Below are 16,925 nucleotides of genomic sequence, written 5' to 3'. Positions count from 1 at the left end.
TTCCTCAAGGCTAGTACTCTACCACAACCGTAGTTTGGCTTTTTGATGGTCAATTGTAGATAAGAGTCACGGACTTTCCTGCTCAGGTTGACTTTGAACCATGATCTCAGCTTCCTAGTAGCTAGGATTGTAGGCGTGAACCACCGCTGCCTGGCTTTAGAAATCTTAATGACTTTCCTCACTCAACACTGGCATGAATTCTCTTCTACCACACCAGCTGTCCTGGGGTAGGAGGTTCCATTTCTCAAGGAATGCCTGGCTTGGGTGCCTATCACACAGTCTTGATGGCTTGTTGTTGAGGAGATCCTAAGTCTCGCTGCCAGAGCCCAGCGTGTGGATGCACACAGGCATTGTGCCTTAGTGCTCCTCCCTAAGAGGGTTCTGCTTTGGTCTCACTGTGTGTGAATTCCTAGAGACCTTTATAATTGATCAGGTACCAGTGTATGTTAGAGCTAGCTCCTGTATGTGAGAGAAAACATGCGCTGTTTGTCTCTGAGCTTGGCTTAGCTCACTTAACACGATTTGTTCTAGGTCCATCCATTTCCCTGCAAATGACATCTTATGATTCTTTCTAATGGCTGTGTAGAATGCTGTTGTGTATAGGTACCTCGTGTTTTAGATTCCATTCTTCTTGATGGCTGAATGATACTCCATTGTGTATCTATGTTATATTTTCTCTGTCCATAAGTCTTCAGTCATCTAAGCTGATTGCTTTGGTTATTGTAAACAGTGCCACTGCTAACACGGGTGTGCAGTTGTATCTGGTAAGCTGACTTGCATTGGGCATAAACCCAGAAGTGGTTCTCAATATTCTTTTATTATCCCAAGAAGAGTTAACAGCTGGGGGGAAAAAAAGCAATAAAGAAAATGACACAGTGAGAATACTTCAAAAGGGAAAGATTTCAATATCAAAAAGTTTCGAGAGGACCTCAGGAAAAATCGACAAAACCTTAGAATATATATATTTTTAAAATGACCCTTTTGCTATCATGCTTTGAAAACCAAACCCGCAGTGGAGAATTTTGTCAGAAAAATTACACCCAAAAAAACCTTGCTACTTAATTCATTTTCTGTTCTTTATCAGCGTTCACGCATGGTGGAAATGGTAACCTACATTTTGTTATTTCTGATAAGCAGTCCTTCCATTCCCCCCCCTCCCCAACATAGCACTCCAAATCAAATCCCACTCTCTCCCACAATTTTCCATGAATATGTGGGCTTGGTATGAAGAGACGCTTTCAATGTCTCCTACGGAGATTGATTTTCTTCTCAGGGGTGGAAATGAGGGAGAGAGAGGGAGAGAGTCCTTCCTTCCTCCTGGGATCATGCCGTGGGCTGCTGTGCTTATTATCACGTGGCTCCATTTCCCCAGTTCTTCACCTCTGCGCCATTTCCTTCTCTCCTGCTGAGCCCAGAAATTCATGTTTTGTACCACATGTTACTTCTCTCCCAACCACAGATTCCCAGATCCTGGGTGTCTGTGTGACCAAGGGCAGCTAGTGCAGAGATGAGATCTGGCAGAGTGGACATGAGCTGGGGCCCACTAGATTCACTCTCCGGAGTCTCTGAGATTGTAATCAGGACCCCTAGCACACCTGTGTTTATCATGCACGATTCACAGCAGCCCAACAGTGGAATCAGCCCACATGCCCATTGGGATGTATGGAAAGAGATAATCTATGCATGGTGGAGTATTACTCAGCCATAAAGAAGAATGGGATTCGATGCTGTGTGCAGGAAAAGGGAGAGGTCTGGAGATCGGAGTAGTAAGTGCTATAACCTGGCCTGAGAGAGACAAATACTGCATGTTCTCTCTTAGGTGTGGAATCTAGGCCTTAAAAAAAAAGTAAAAAAGGAAGACAGGAATGAAAAATGGGCACTGGAGGTGGGGACCAGCACGAATGCAGAAAGGAAAGGTGGAGGGGAGGAACAGAGCAATGAAACTTGCTAAAACTTCCTGAGGAAGGCAGGGGGAAGGGAAATAAAGGTGTGCAAGAGTTACTAGCGGGGTGATGTCTGAGTGGAAGGCGTTATATGCAAGTGCAGACATTGCACAAGGAAACCTCTGTGTACAACCAGCATGCCCGGATAGAAGTGAAAAAGAAAATGGTGGAACGCATCTCTGAGGGGTAGTCAGACTTAGCTCGATACCACAATGACAGCTTGGGAAGCGAGGGGGGGGGCGGGGTGTCCCTGAGGTCATGATTGGTCCAGACCAAGCTCAGGGACAAAACAGAGTAACCTTGTGAGTTCAGGACATTGGCCCAGGCCCTCAGCCCTCACTCAGTGCTCTCTCTCTCTCTCTCTCTGTGTCAATCGCCCTTCTCCTGGTGGCAGTACCCCAGATACTCGCCGTCTCTGCAATGGGAGCAGGATGGAAGCTGTGCTTAGATCTAGGGTGATTGTGTTGCCTGGCCAATCGGCCCGGACATATGCCCTTGGCTGTTAACGATGAGTGACAGAATAGGTACATCACCTATCTTGGGCCACAACCCACTAGGTGAAAGAGTATTGTTTGCGCTGCTAGGGAAGACAAATCTAGCAGGTTGTGCAGCTGAGGGTCTTGGCAGCTATCCTGGTAAGAAGCAAGGCAACCCTGAGGTCAGAAGTGGGAAGGGGTGGGAAAAGAGATCCTTGCGCCGCTGGATCCCACCGTGCCTGCAACCAGCTGCCTCAGACTTCCTGGTAACATTTCTGTCTTTGCTCCAGCTGATTTGAGCTGCATTTGATGTTGCTTGTTACCAAAAGAGCCACAACATACCCAACACCTGTATTTGGTGATGATAACGATCATCACCCCCGTTAGCCACCCAAAGATGCTCCGGCAGCCCTGTCATCTCCCCTGACCCTCTCTGATTCTCTCATGCACATGGGGGCAGGGTTGTCATCTTCATGAAGGTCGCCCCCAGATCTAGGTGGGTACAGTGGTGTTTCCTCAACCTCGTAGAAAACACAGGGAACGAAGACAGTCAAATCGTGAAGTCAATACATTATGGATCAAAGCAGAGAGCAATGCAGAGTCACCTTCAAGGTGGCTTCCGGCTGGAAGACGGGTTTGTCATGCCATTGCATGCGTTAGGATACTTAAAGAAAACTGGTTACTCCACCCCCCACACACCATGGAGAGAACTGGAAGGAAAATCTCTGCATGGACAGAAAGTCTCACTTGGGCCTATTTCTTGTTCCAGTGGCAAAGTTAAGTTTAGAAAAAGGCTTTGCTTTCTCTCCCTCCCTCCCTCCCTCCCTCCGTCCGTCCCTCCGTCCCTTCCTTCCTTCCTTCCTTCCTTCCTTCCTTCCTTCCTTCCTTCCTTCCTTCCTTCCTTCCTTCCTTCCTCCCTCCCTCCCTCCCTCCCTTCTTTCCTTCCTTCCTTCCTCCCTTCCTTCCTTCCCACACTGTAACTCTGTGGGATGTATGGGGGATGCTGGCGCCCGGTGGCTAGGGTGCGTTGTTCATCTGGGTAGAACATCCTCAGCAGGTGCTCAGGATCGACACCGGCTGTCAGAGACTCAATGAAGGCCAGGCATGGTGGCACAGGCCTGTAGCCTCCTCTAGTCAGGCATTGCAGATAGGGGGATCAAACAAAAACAGGCAAACAGAAAGCATGGATGGAGAAGAGGCAGACAATCGCAGACAGAGGGTGGTCTCCTGAGTGCTGGCTCTTGGTGGGTAGGTGTTCATTAGATGCCTTCCTCGCCTAAGCAGGCTGCCATTCCTGTTTCTTCCTCCGTGTGTGTGACCTTGGACAGCTGGACAAGTTATTCTGTGCCTCAGTTTCCCCACCTGTCAGGAGAGGCTCATTTCCACCCCGGCCTTCAGTATTGGTCCTGTAGGATTTGTGGCTGCTCTGGCGGCTCACCCAACTTCCTGGAGGAGCAGCTGCGTTACTGGGGTGCACGGGGGCGGGGACATGGAGGAGCGGCGGAACTAAGGGGGAGACTGATTGAGTGCTCTCCTTTGATGATAAATAAACCTGATGAAGGCAAACCTGGGATCCAGCCGGGCGGGCGAGAGTGGGGGGTGGCGTGGGGGGAGAATCTTCGGTGGGGCCTTATTGCTTTGATAAAAACTGTAATATCTGAAAATTGTCTTGGGTGCCTGAAAAACCTCCTTTTGATGGCTTGCGCGTGCTGGGGATAAATTGCTTTTGCCGGCTTGTTATATATAATTCAGATCCTTGTGGGTGCAGGGTGGGGGGGGCGGGGCCCGACCACCGCCTGCAATGATTTATTCATCAGGGATGGGATGGGCAGAGCCCCTTCTGTCTGCCTGCGTGCCAGGCTGGCATGGTGGCGGGGCGGGGGAGGGGGGGCTTCTGCAATTCACCTGGGAGGATGGAGCTGCCCAGACTCCCCCGTGGGCATTTTGGGGTATCTGCAAGGCAGTCACCAGCCAAGCACCTGTTACCCCATTTTGTTGTTATGGGAATGAAGTTCAGAGGTGCCCCAGCCAGGTTCATCCACTGGGAATGGAGGCTGACCTTCGTTCACAGCTGTGTTCTTCCATCCGTTCACTCCCTCTCTTCTCGTGCCTCGATTTCCCCGCTGACCTTACAGGATGGCCTGGGTGGGAGAGGAAAGGCCCAGCCCCGTCTCCGGCTCCAAGAACCACGTGCCGTGAGACTTAGCGGCTCCCACAACTCTTTCAGCTCTCACTTTTTTTTTTTTAATTCTCTGGTCCCACAAATGTTTAAACGTCACCTACTCTGAGCCAGATGCACGCCTCATGGGTAAGATGACATAAGGCGTTTCCCTTGCGAGGGGGCAAGCAAATTCCATTGCCTTGCACATCAACAGTTGTTCATTTGGTCAATGTATTTCTAGTTAAGACCGCATTTCATGGTAGTACATAGTGGGGTAATGCACACCTCTAGTACCAGCCCCAGACCCTGCCTCTAAATGAAAAGAACAAACAGTATATTATGTGTGGTCTAGCTGTCAAATAGCTTTTTTTTTGGTCTGGGGCAAAGAACTGAGGGTTGAACTCAGGACCTGGTGTTTGCTGGGCAAATGCACGTAAGCTGCATCTCCAGCCCTTTTTTGCTTCAGTTTATTTTTCTCAGATACGGTCTCGTGCCTTTTTTTTTTTTTTCTGTCCAAGCCAGTCTCAGATTGCGATTCTCCTATCTCTGCCTCCCAAATGGCTGGGATTACAGTCCTGCGCCACCATGCCACCCACCCGCCCCCCCCCCCCCCCGCTGTTACATACATTTTTGTGAACTAAGCTCCTGAATGGATATGAAGGTGAACAAAGTTATTAAGTGAGAGACAAGCAGGAAGTAATTCTAGCTCACAAGTTTAAAGATGCATGTCTTTTTTTTTTTTGTTTTTTGGTTCCACATATAAACGAGTTTGAAATTAGGGTGTGTCTCATAATCGATCGAGGTATAAAATCACTTTATCTTGGCAGATGAAGGATGGTGGTTCTACATCTGAGACTTCCTTTTTTTTTTTTTTTTCCAGCCCTGAGGCTTGAACTCTGGCCCTCCTCTGTCCTTGAGCTTCTGTGGCTCAAGGTGAGCACTCGACCACTCAGCCACAGCTCTACTTCCAGCTCTTCTTGAATTGTTTATTGGAGATAGGAGTCTCACGGTGTTTCCTGCCTGGTGCTGACTTTCAACTGAGATCCTTGGATCTCAGCCTCCTGAGTAGCTAGGATTACAGGCGTGAGCCACCGGTGCCTGGCTCATTTGAGATTTCTTCTGTCCCTGGGGCCCCTGAAGCCATGGAGGACAATGTCCTGCAGTACATCAACAGCCATGACTATGGTTTTAAAAATGACGATGTCAACACAAGAGGTTTTTCTTTTCCTTTGTTGCCATTTTTATTTTCTTTTCCTTTTGTCTTGTTTGTTTATCTGTCTTTGGGGGGGGGCAAAGGAAGGCACAGGAATGGAGGGACAAACTGTGAACAAACTCAGCTGTGGCACTCACTGGACATTATGTTGAAAACGGTAATATACAACTTATGGATGGGGATGGGAAGGGGAAATTGGGAGAGAGTGAGGGAAGAGGGTGACACTGTCCAAAAGGAAATGTACTTTTGCTGGGCGCTGGTGGCTCAGGCCTGTCATCCTAGCTACTCAGGAGGCTGAGATCTGAGGATCGTGGTTCAAAGCCAACCCTGGGCAGGAAAGTTCTTGAGACTCTTATCTCCAATGAACCACCAGAAAAACCCGAAGTGGTGCTGTGGCTCAAAGTGGTAGAGTGCTAGCCTTGAGTGGAAAAGCTCAGGGACAAGTGGAAAAGCTCAATCCCCAGGACAGAAGAGAAAAAAAAGAAATGCACTCTTCACCTGACTTATGTAACTATAACTTCTCTGTACATCTGTTTTACAGAAACAATAAAGACATTTTTTGAAAATGACCATGCCAAGGCTGAAAAGAGTAACTCAGAGATTGTGTCCACTCTCGCATTGCAGATGCTTTTGGAATACCTTCGCCCGTGTATTCTTTACTCCTATCTTTTTTTTCAATGTTGGTGCCGAGTGATAGGCTATATGATAAGAATTGATGTCTAAATAAATCTAAAGGGGCTTCTAAAATAAGGAGAAATAAAAACTCCGCGTGATAAGCAAGCCCGGCAACTGCTAGACACCTCCCCAGGAGAATTGGAAACATATGTCTGTATAAAAGCCTTTACGGTGATATCAGTCATGGAGCCAAAATGCAGAGATAACACCAGGGCTGAGATCCAACGTGCAGAGGATGAAAACATGCTGCGTTCACCGTGGCCTTCTGCCCAGAAGAGGGGGAGCGGGGAAGACGCGGGGCCAACCACCTTGCTGTGGATGAAATCTGAAAACATTGCATGAGGTGCACGAGATCAGAGTTCAGCCACCTAAGTCCTCCTGGAAGTGGATCAGTGATGGAAGGCAGGCAGAAGGGAGCTGACCGTTCCTGGACTACTGCTGTATGTGAATATACGTTTCCCTGACACTTGGCTTATTGTTGAGATGACGTCCCCCTAACTTTTATTGTTTATGTTTTGTTTGACCCACTGGACCTCAAACTGTGATCCTCCCGATCCCTGCCTCCTGAATACAGATGGGCTGGCAGAGGTGAAGCCTGTGCTCTTGCTTTGATGCGATTCAGTACCTGGTGCAGGTAGAAAGCCTCAGTTCTCGGGGTCCTCCAGTTCTTTCATGTCTGCTGAGGTGCCTTGCAGGGCTCCCCTGGATGGTGGAGCTCTTCTCCGTGGCCCAGCCCCCTGGCTCAGGGAGTGGTGGTTTGTAGGTCTGCAGGGTCAGCCCTGCTTTGCAGTGACAGCTGTCTCCATGAGGGAACTCGGAAACTCGCGGCTCACTGTCATGACTCCCTGAGACCAGCTTCCCTTCCACAGAGCGCGTGGAGGCCAGGGCTCGGCCTGCAGGATCCTCATCCTCTTCGCTGTTTCCCAGGCTGTCAGCATCATCCAAGCTCACGTTGTCATCATTCATGTTTTCTTTTCTTTTCTCCTTCTTTTTTTTTTTTTTTTATTGGTCATGGGGCTTGAACTCTGGACCTGGGCGCTGTCCCTGAGCTCTTCAGCTCAAGGCGAGTGCTCTACCACTTGAGCCACAGCACCACTTCCAGTTTTCTGGTGATTAATTGGAGATAAGGAGTCTCGTGGACTTTCCTGTCTGGGCAGGCTTTGAACCAGGATCCTCAGATCTCAGCCTCCTGAGTAGCTGGGATGACAGGTGTGAGCGACTGGCGTGGGTACCTGGCTTCTGTCCTCTTCTGAGAGGTAACCATGGCTGTGTGTTTGTGGATTATTTATTTACCTGTGTCTCTCTGGGTTGCCTGACTTTTCTTGGGAATATCATAATTCTTCTACACTTCCTCTTGGTGAGTTCTCTGTCCTCCCCCTGCAGCTACCCTCCCTCTCCAGCCCCCCCCCCCCCAGATCCTCTGTCATTTCTACCAGACAAGACTCAGCTTTGCATTCTGGGACTGGCAGTGGTGCAGGTGGTGGGGACCTGGAGTCGGCTCAGTGACTTCCTCTTGCCAAGTCTTCTGTTCTCTTTGAAGTTCATAACTGCCCGTCCCCCAGCGCTGTCCCCACCTGCTTTCCACCAGCCCAGCCCTCAGCTCTCTGCCCATGGTCTCAATCTCCTTCTGGGATATTCAGACCAGCAGGGAGGGAGGAGATCCACCCATGCTTTCCTCCTGGAACAGGTAAGACGTTTTGTTTTGCGGGACTTGTGTTGATGGGAGACTCGCACGAGTGTGTGGTTACCACCACCCATGGAGCACCTGGTCCCTAAGGGACACTGTGTGGGGGACGCCAGGGTGGGGAGCCACCTTGGCTCTAGACTCCCTGTGCTGGAGATTTAGCCTTTCCACTCCACCTCCACCCCCAGCTCCTGTGCTGATGGAATTCAAATGTGGGCCTGGGGGAGGAGAGAGGAGTGGATGGGGGCAGGGAGGGAAAAATGCTGGCATCCAATGGCTTTAGCAGAGGAAGAAGGCAACCTCCAGGATGGTGAGCCCCATCAACCTCTTTTCTCTGTAAATGACCTAGCTTCGGGCATTTTGTGATAGCAGCAGAGAAATCAAGGAAAGCTGGATTGGAGCTTCAGGACGGTTGTGATCTGGGGCTTCCTGTGAGATCACAGCGGCTTTGTCCTCTCAGCCTCTGCAGCGTGTGGGATGCAGGCAGGGACGTGGGGGACTCTACCGCCTGTAGCTGGGGGAGACATGGTGCATGTGGAGGGGCAGTGGGAAGTTGTCTCACTTCTCCAGCTTCAGACTTGTCCTAGCTGTACGATGGAGCTTCCGTTAGCAGCTAACAGAAGCACTTATAGCGGCAAATAGCCAGGAAACACTGCCCAGATGAGGAAGGGGTGCACTGGCCTCTACAGAGGAAGGGCAGGCTTCTGCACGAATCCCCTCCTTTCCTCCGTCTCTCCTTCTCTTCATCCACCCACTCATGAGTGACTTACTCCCTTCTCCCCTTTTTTCTCTTGTGAGTGAAACATGACACAACTAATTTAGAAAAGAAGAAGTCTAGGTATGGTGACTCACGGCTGTAACCTTAGCTGCTGGGGAGGTGGAGATAAGTGGCTTGTAGTTCGAGGCCAGCTTGGGCATAAAAGTTCTTGAGAGGGGATCTCAATCCATAGCTGGATCTGGTGGCTCACACCTGTAATCCCAGCTATTGGGGAAGCACATGGCCAAGTGTGGTGGCAGGTCCCTGTTATTCCCAATAACATAGAGAAGCACAAATAGGAGGATCACAGTTCGAGGCAGCCTGGGCAAAAAGTGAGGCTCTATCTCAAAAATAATCAAGGCTAGCTTGGTGCCTAGGGCTCATGCTTATCATTCTAGCTACTCAGGGGGCTGAGATCTGAGGATCACATTTCAAAGCCAGCCTGGGCAGGGAAGTCTGAGTGACTCTTATTTCCAGTTAACCACCAGAAAATGAAGTGGCGCTGTGGCTCAAGTGGTAAAGCACTCGACTTTAGCTGAAGAGCACCCAGGCCCAGAGTTCAAGCCCCACAACCATCACTACCACCACCAACAAAACCAAGGCTAAAAGGGGTTAGGGATGTGTCTCGGGTGGTAGAGTGCCTGCGTAACAAATGTGAGGCCCTGAGTACAATTCCCAGTACTGCTGGGGGAGAAAAAGTGCCTTACAGCCGAGAAAAGATCTGTAATACCTCAAGCTAGTTCTAATATGATAAAATATTTATATTAATGTGTCATAAAAATTGATTCTCTCTTCTCCCGCCTCACACCATTAGTGGGTAGATATGTAACGTCTTATTTTCTTGCCTTCTTCTTCTCTCCCCCTCTCCCCCTTTTCTTTCTCACCTTGTCTTCTACAAAGGTGCAGTTTTTGTAGGACCGGGGAGGAACCATTTCTCCTGAGTAACGTTCAGAATAGAAGGTGGTGTTTATCTAGAGTTGTGTGTGTGTGCCCGTCATTCACATAGGCCTGTGCACAGGTGAATTCCGTGAACTTGAACGGCAGCCCGGGAAGGCGGGGGCCATCCATGTGTCCTTATTCCTGGATGGCAGCTGAGGGAGCGGAGGCCACTGTGATGGCTGCCAGCCCCTCCCTTAGCCTTCCCCCCCCTTTCCCTCCCCTCCCCCCTCCCCCCGCACTTCCACTTGGCAGCTTTTCAAACTAGGCCCAAGGCCTCTAGGCCTTTTATTGGGGAGACCCCTTCATTTTCTCCATAGCTTCTCCTGCCTGTCCTAAAGAAATAGACCAAGAACTCTGAATTTCCAGAGCATTACATTTTGGGTGGTGGGCTAGAGGTGTAGGTAGTACTCGGCAGTACAGGACCTATCTAGCATGCACAGGGCCCCGAGTTTGATCCCTAGAACTCTCCCTACCCCCCAAAGGTTTGGTGATGATGGAGGTTTTGTAGGCAGGAGTGGGGGATCCAGGAATCAGCCACAGAGGGTTTTACGTGGTGCCTGTGTGTCAACCATCAGCCATTGATTTGTGGGGGTGAAGGCAGGTGAGGGCCCCACAGGAGGCGGGCCGCCCGTCCCTGCTAAACCAGACCCCAGTCCCTCAAGTCTTCCTTCTCTGCCTTGAAGCTTCTGTGTCAGCTCTTCCAAACCACATTGTGCCGACAGCTCCAATGTCAGCAGCAGCGGGCTGGCCCAATCCCCAGCGGCTCTGGGGACCAATGCATAAGCACACACACACACACACACACACACACACACACACACACACACACAGGCGTGCACACATGCAAACATACACACATGCACACACATGCACAATCACAAGCACAAATGCACAAACATGCAATGTACAGATAGACATACCATTGTGCACAAACATAAGCACAGATGCACACACAGATACACTCATGCCCAGATACATGCACACACGCACCCATATGCAGATGCATACACACAGATGCCGACATGCATGTGCATACATATAGACACGAGACATAAAAACACTAACACAAAAATGCGGACACACACACAGGCTCACACACCTGTGCAGACATACAGAGGCACACGGACACATGCACACACACACACAAGAAGATACACATGCAGACATAAACACCTACACACAGGGACACCTTTCATCCCATTTGTCCCACTTACTAAGTAAGTGCCTTAGTGGCTTTGTGACTCTCCCCTGGTGGGTCCCTGGATTTGCTGGAGTGTGATGCCTTGTCTTGTGTAGAAACCCCTGGGAAGGAGAAATGGAAGGGCCCTGTCTTCACTTCTGACGATGGAGGCCAGTTCCTTAGCATGGCTTGTTGGGTTTCCTGTGGCCTGGGTCCCGCCCATATCTGTCCCATTCCCCATGGCCCCAGTGTGTCCAGCTCTGCTCGCGGTGGTGTGTGTGTGTGTTGTGTGTGTGTGTGTGTGTGTGTGTGTGTGTGTGTGTGTGTGTGTGTGTGTGTGCGCACGCACGCGTGCGCTTGCAGACCTGTACTCTGTCCCTTTGCCTTTTCGTTCAAGGCTGTTGCTGTACCTCTTTGAGCCACAGCTTCACTTTCAGGCTTTTTGGTGGTTACTTGAAGATAAGAGTCTCACAGACTTTCCTGCCTGGGCTGGCTTTGGACTGCGATCCTCAGATCTCAGCCTCCTGAGTAGCTAGGGTGACAGGCATGTGTTTTTTCCCCTCATGGAGTTCCTGGAGGATCTGATTACAGCTGCAGCCTTCTTGTCCAATGCAGAAGTGTCTGGACACCCATGCAGTTCACTTTAGATGTCCTGGGTCTCCCTAAGGCCCATTCATGCTCTACAAGGAAGGCCCAGGACACAGATTATGAGGCCTGTACGGCCTTGGCGGTAGGAGGGTGCAAGGCTGGGAAAACCCAGAGCAGGAGATGACCTGCCGAGGGCCATGCATGACAGGTCCAGGTTTGTGGATCTCATGTGGAGGGCTTTCTTCTCTTCATCATTCTGTACCGATGAACAAGAACCATGTCATCACTTGATACCATGAACAATGAAGTCAGACATTCTCCTCCCCAACCATCAGCACCTCAGCACTGGCAGCTCGTGGACCAGAGATTCCCGGAGTGCAGTGTCTGTCCTTGTAGCTCTGTAATTCCTGATTATTTTAAATGGCAGCGATTATAGCAGGGCCCTGTTGGCTGGTCCTCTCCTGACTAACAACCAAGAAGGCACACCCTCCAATCAGGAGATCATTCAAAATAAATGAATGCACGGATGGAGGAAGCAAGACACCCATTATATTCAATATACATCATAGAAGAATGGAACCACATAACCAGAAGATAGGGGGATGGGGGGGGAATAATCACAGAGAATGATAGAAAGGGGTACGTTGACCAGAATACATTGTTTTTATTGGCTTACGGGATTGTAACCTCTTTGTACAACTGTTTAATAATAATTTTTTCAAAAGAAAAGGAGAAGAGGAAGGGGGAGAGAAACAAGGAGAAGAGGGAAGAGGAGGAAGAAGAGGAGGAAGGGAGGATGGAGGAGAGGAGGGAAGGGAGAGAGACATAGGGATGGATGGGAGGAGAGGAGAGAAGAAAGATATCCATCCATAGATGCTTCCCCCTATGATGCTTGGATGACTGTTCTCAGGCCCTTTTGGAGAAAAACAATGTTCTTAATAATGGCAGACCACTCTATCCATCTGGTCCCTGCTAACCTCCTGCCTTCTCCCTCTCTTCTCATTCCACACCCTTTTTTTGCTTTCTAACCACAATGCCCTTTAAAGACCTTCACAAACACCAAACTCCTTTTTACCCCAGGGCTTCTGCCTGTGCTGCGTGCTCTGCTTGGCACAGTTTCCAGTCTGGCTTTGTGACGTGGCTCCTAGTCTACCATAAGGTCATCCTTCCAGAATCCTTTTGCCTGCCCGCCTGGGCTAGCTGATGCCCTTGCTTCTTGCCTCGATACCATTCCACATCTAGTTTGAACATCTGCATAAGGAAGTTGTTGTGTGTCTACCTTCCCACAGGTGTATGAACCCCTGTGGGAGAAGACAGAGGCCTCTTCCTTGGTTCATCACCACAAGCCTACCCCAAAGTTTGCTGAATGAATGAATGAATGAATGAACGGCAGGGCATGCAGAGCTCCTGGGACAGGCGTTGATTGGGGGATGGAGGACAGGCCTTGATTTAGTAAGGGAGGTTCCAGGCCTCCTCCTTCTGTGCAGAGCTTGGTGTGGCAATCTATTCCTGGTCCTGTGAGAAATCACTCCGTGGACTCGGCTGCCCAGGAGAGGACAGAGTGAATAATGGGAGTCAGGCACCGTGTCGCGGACAAAGGCCTCAGCTGACACAGTAGCAACAGCCTCCAATGTGGCTGGGCTGGAGCCTGGGCTCTTGGCATGCCTGGGAAGGGGTCCAGGTCATTTTTCTTGTGTGCGGAGGACTGTGAAGAGGCCGGGGAGGGGAGGCCGAGGGCTGGTGCTTCAGCCTGTCTGGCAATGGCTGGTGTTAGGGGCACACAGAAGGCCTGTGACTCATTGATACGTATGAGTATGTTCGTGTATATTCCATATTGAGTGTTCCCCACCTGAAGTACCTGAGACCAGACAAGAAGGGCTCCAGACTCCTGATGTTGTTTCTTCCCTCCCTGGGTATTTCGGAATATTTGCATACATGTAATGAAGTGGCTTGTCTCAACACTTGTGTCAGGTGTGTCACATTCATATTATGTATAAGCCATTTTTATGTGATGTAAATAATTCTGTGCCTAGAAAAAATAAAAAAGGTTTCATGGTATGAAATCTTTGAGTTAGTAGCATTACATCATTTCGGATTTTTGGAAGATTTCAAATCACTGGCTTTGAGGTTAGGAATGCTTAATTTGTATATATATATATTATATATATATATATATAATATTATTACATAGTGGGATTTTTTTGGGAGGGGGGGTCAGTCATAGGGCTTGAACTCTGGGCTTGGATGCTGTCCCTGAGCAATTCAACACAAGGTGAGTGCTCTACCACTTGAGCCACAGCACCACTTTCTAGTTTTCTGGTGGTTAATTGGAGATGAGTCTCACGGATTTTCCTGCCTGGGCTGGCTTTGAATCACGATCCTCAGATCTCAGCCTCCTAAGTAGCTAGGATTACAGTCGTGAGCCACCAGCGCCAAGCTTACACAGTGTTTTTATTGCCAGTATTGGAGTTTGAACTCAGGAGGCCCTGTCCCTTAGCTTTTTCACTCAAAGCTGATGCTCTATCTGTAGGGAGGGTGATTTCTAATGAGATGAAATGACAGTAAACAGGAGAAACTATTCAGCATGTTAGATTGTTAGTGGGCCATCAGGGGTCTCAATCCCAGAGCAAACCTAATCGAGCAGGTAGCACTTGCGGGAAGATCTGAGGGAGTGACAGGAGGCCAGGCAGGCATCTGTGGTGGAGAACAGGACTCTTCCATTTAGTCTTAAGTACATAGTTTACTTAATTTTTTTTTTAAATCCCAGATGAGACACGAGTTCAAAGTGAGGAGCTTGGAAAGATGAATGGCCAAGAAGTGCTCTGAAATGTATAGGCTGAAAGCGGAGATATTGGCAAAAAGAAAAAAAAAACAGAAAAGGAAAAGCACAAGTGGAGAAGAACGTTGCATTCAAATTCTTCACAGGCACCTTCCGGAAGCTCCACGCTACAGGAACCAGGGCTGGCCTTCAGAAGTAGTGTCCGATCGTTTCAATTAGGGCAAGAAAGACACAAGTGGGCTCCATCAGAGATCTCCCACCACCAGACGAGAAGCCCCCGCATCAAAAGGTGGGGGGACTGAGGACAGGGCTTGTTTTAAGTTAAGTGACACTTCAGGAATGGATGCATGGCACTTTTCTGATGGTTGATTCGGGTCTGATGTTGGGAGCCAGGCCAGTTTGCTGAGTGTTGATGAGTTGAAAGCTCGTTCTCAGAAAATTGATGAATCAAAGTGGCATTCCTCTCCTCATCTAAATCTCACTGCAGCAAATGAGGAGGAGGAGGAGAAGGAGGAGCAGGAGGAGGAGAAGGAGGAAGAGGAGGAGGAGGAAGAGGAGGAGGAGGAGGAGGAGGAGGAGGAGGAGGAGGAGGAGGAGGAGGAGGAGGAGGAGGAGGAGGAGGAGGAGGAGGAGGAGGAGGAGAGGATGGGAAGTAGCTAAGCCCAGATGAAGAGATCCAGCCCGGGACCAGATCATGACTTCCCATGAGCCCTTGGGTGGCGGCTCCTTCCTCCTCCTTGTTCTCCTCCTCCTCCTCCACCACTACCTCCTTCCTCCTCCTCCTCTTCCACCATCACCTCCCTCCTCCCCCTCTTCCACCATCACCTCCCTCCTCCTCCTCTCCCTCCTCCTCCCCTTCTTCCTCCCTCTTCTTCTTCCTCCTCTTCCTCTTCTTCATTTGATGTCTAGGACAGACATTTCCTTTTGTAAATGACTTTATTGTTATTACAGAGGTGATGTACAGAGGGGTTCCAATTACATGAGTCAGGCAATGAGTCCATTTCCTTTCGTACAGTGTCTTCTGTTCCCTCCTTCGCTCCCATCCCCTCCCTCCACTCTCCACCCAAGAGCTGTACAGTTTACTTTCACCTGTGTCCAGTGTGCTCCACTGCTGCATCCCCCCTTTCCCTCCCCCGCCCTCCTGAAGACGTCCACGTGACTACACCATACATAAGGTAAAGAAGACAGAGGCATCAACAACTGAAAAACAAAAAGTCGCTTGTTTCCATATCCTGGGGCGTGTTTCAGCGCATCTGCTCTTGTGGCATCACGCCTCTGTGTTTCTCTCCTCCAAGGGAGGCCCTCTTTGGCCTCACTGTGGGTGAGGATCTGGAGTCCTGTGTAACTTGTTAGACTTACTTCTTAGCACTCACCCTGCTCATCTGTCACACGTGCCCAGAACCAAAGCCACATGCAGGGATGCGGCAAAGGGTGCGTGGCATCTATTTGCTGGGGGTTGAGAAGAGACTTGGGCTTTCAAATGCAGAAGGACATACAGACACATGAAGCAAGCCCTGCCACTGGCATTTAGAAACCTCTTCTTGTATGTAGGTATGTATCCTCCCTTCCTCCCCCTGCCTCCCTCACCTCCCTCCTTACCTTCCTTTCTTCATTCCTTCCCTCCCTCCCTCTCTGTCCCTCTTCCTCTCCCTCCCTCTCCCCTTTTCTCTTTCTCTCTCTTTCTCTCTTTCCCTCCCTCCCTCCCTCCCTCTCTCCCTCCCTCTCTCCCTCCCTCTCTATCTCTTTCTTTCTTTCTTTTTCTTTTCTTTTCTTTTTCTTTCCTTCCCTCCCTCCCCTCCCCCCCTCTCTCACTCTTTACTTTCTCCTATGGTGCCAGACTGGGGCTTGAATTCAGGGCCTCAGTGTTCTTTACATTTTTTATTTTGCTCAAGGCCAGTACTCTATCACTTGAACCACATCTCCACTTCTGGCTTTTGACTGGTTACTTTCCTGTCTGGATTGGCTTTGAACCTTGATCCTCAGATCTCACCCCTCTTGAGTAGCTAGGATGATAGGCTTGAGCTATCAGGGCCCGACTCATTTTCCTTCTTTAACTTAGTTTGTCTCACTTTATTTTTCCTTCGGCATCCATGTTTGCCCCCTCCCCTTTTCTTCTTCTTCTTCTTCTTCTTCTTCTTCTTCTTCTTCTTCTTCTTCTTCTTCTTCTTCTTCTTCTTCTTCTTCTTCTTCTTCTTCTTCTTCTTCTTCTTCTTCTTCTCCTCCTCCTCCTCCTCCTCCTCCTCCTCCTCCTCCTCCTCCTCCTCCTCCTCCTCCTCCTCCTCCTCCTCCTCCTCCTCCTCCTCCTCCTCCTCCTCCTCCGTCGTCGTCGTCGTCGTCGTCGTCGTCGTCGTCGTCTTCTTCTTCTCCTTCTTCTCCTTCTTCTCCTTCTTCTCCTTCTTCTCCTTCTCCTTCTTCTCCTTCTTCTCCTTCTTCTCCTTCTTCTCCTTCTTCTTCTTCTTCTTTCTTCTTCTTCAAAAAACAGCTATTAACATCCAGAGGAAGAGTATTCTGTGAACGACAGTTTGAGTAT

At 49.6% G+C, this 16,925-nt stretch overlaps 1 long non-coding RNA gene across 2 annotated transcripts in view; it reads left to right on the top strand.

Moving 5' to 3' along the window:
• The window catches only part of LOC138829815 (uncharacterized), a 103,912-nt gene that overhangs the window by 63,519 nt on the left and 23,468 nt on the right, over positions 1-16,925 (top strand). For both annotated transcript variants that reach the window (XR_011372743.1, XR_011372744.1), the window contains exon 3: positions 14,384-14,684. This is a non-coding gene — a long non-coding RNA (uncharacterized lncRNA). The remainder of the gene's footprint in view (positions 1-14,383; positions 14,685-16,925) is intronic.

This window comes from Dipodomys merriami, unplaced genomic scaffold, assembly GCF_024711535.1.
Source record: "Dipodomys merriami isolate MVZ:Mamm:240054 unplaced genomic scaffold, mDipMer1.0.p SCAF_177, whole genome shotgun sequence".
Taxonomy (NCBI): Eukaryota; Metazoa; Chordata; class Mammalia; order Rodentia; family Heteromyidae; genus Dipodomys; species Dipodomys merriami.
This window is presented reverse-complemented; position numbering and strand designations above follow the sequence as displayed.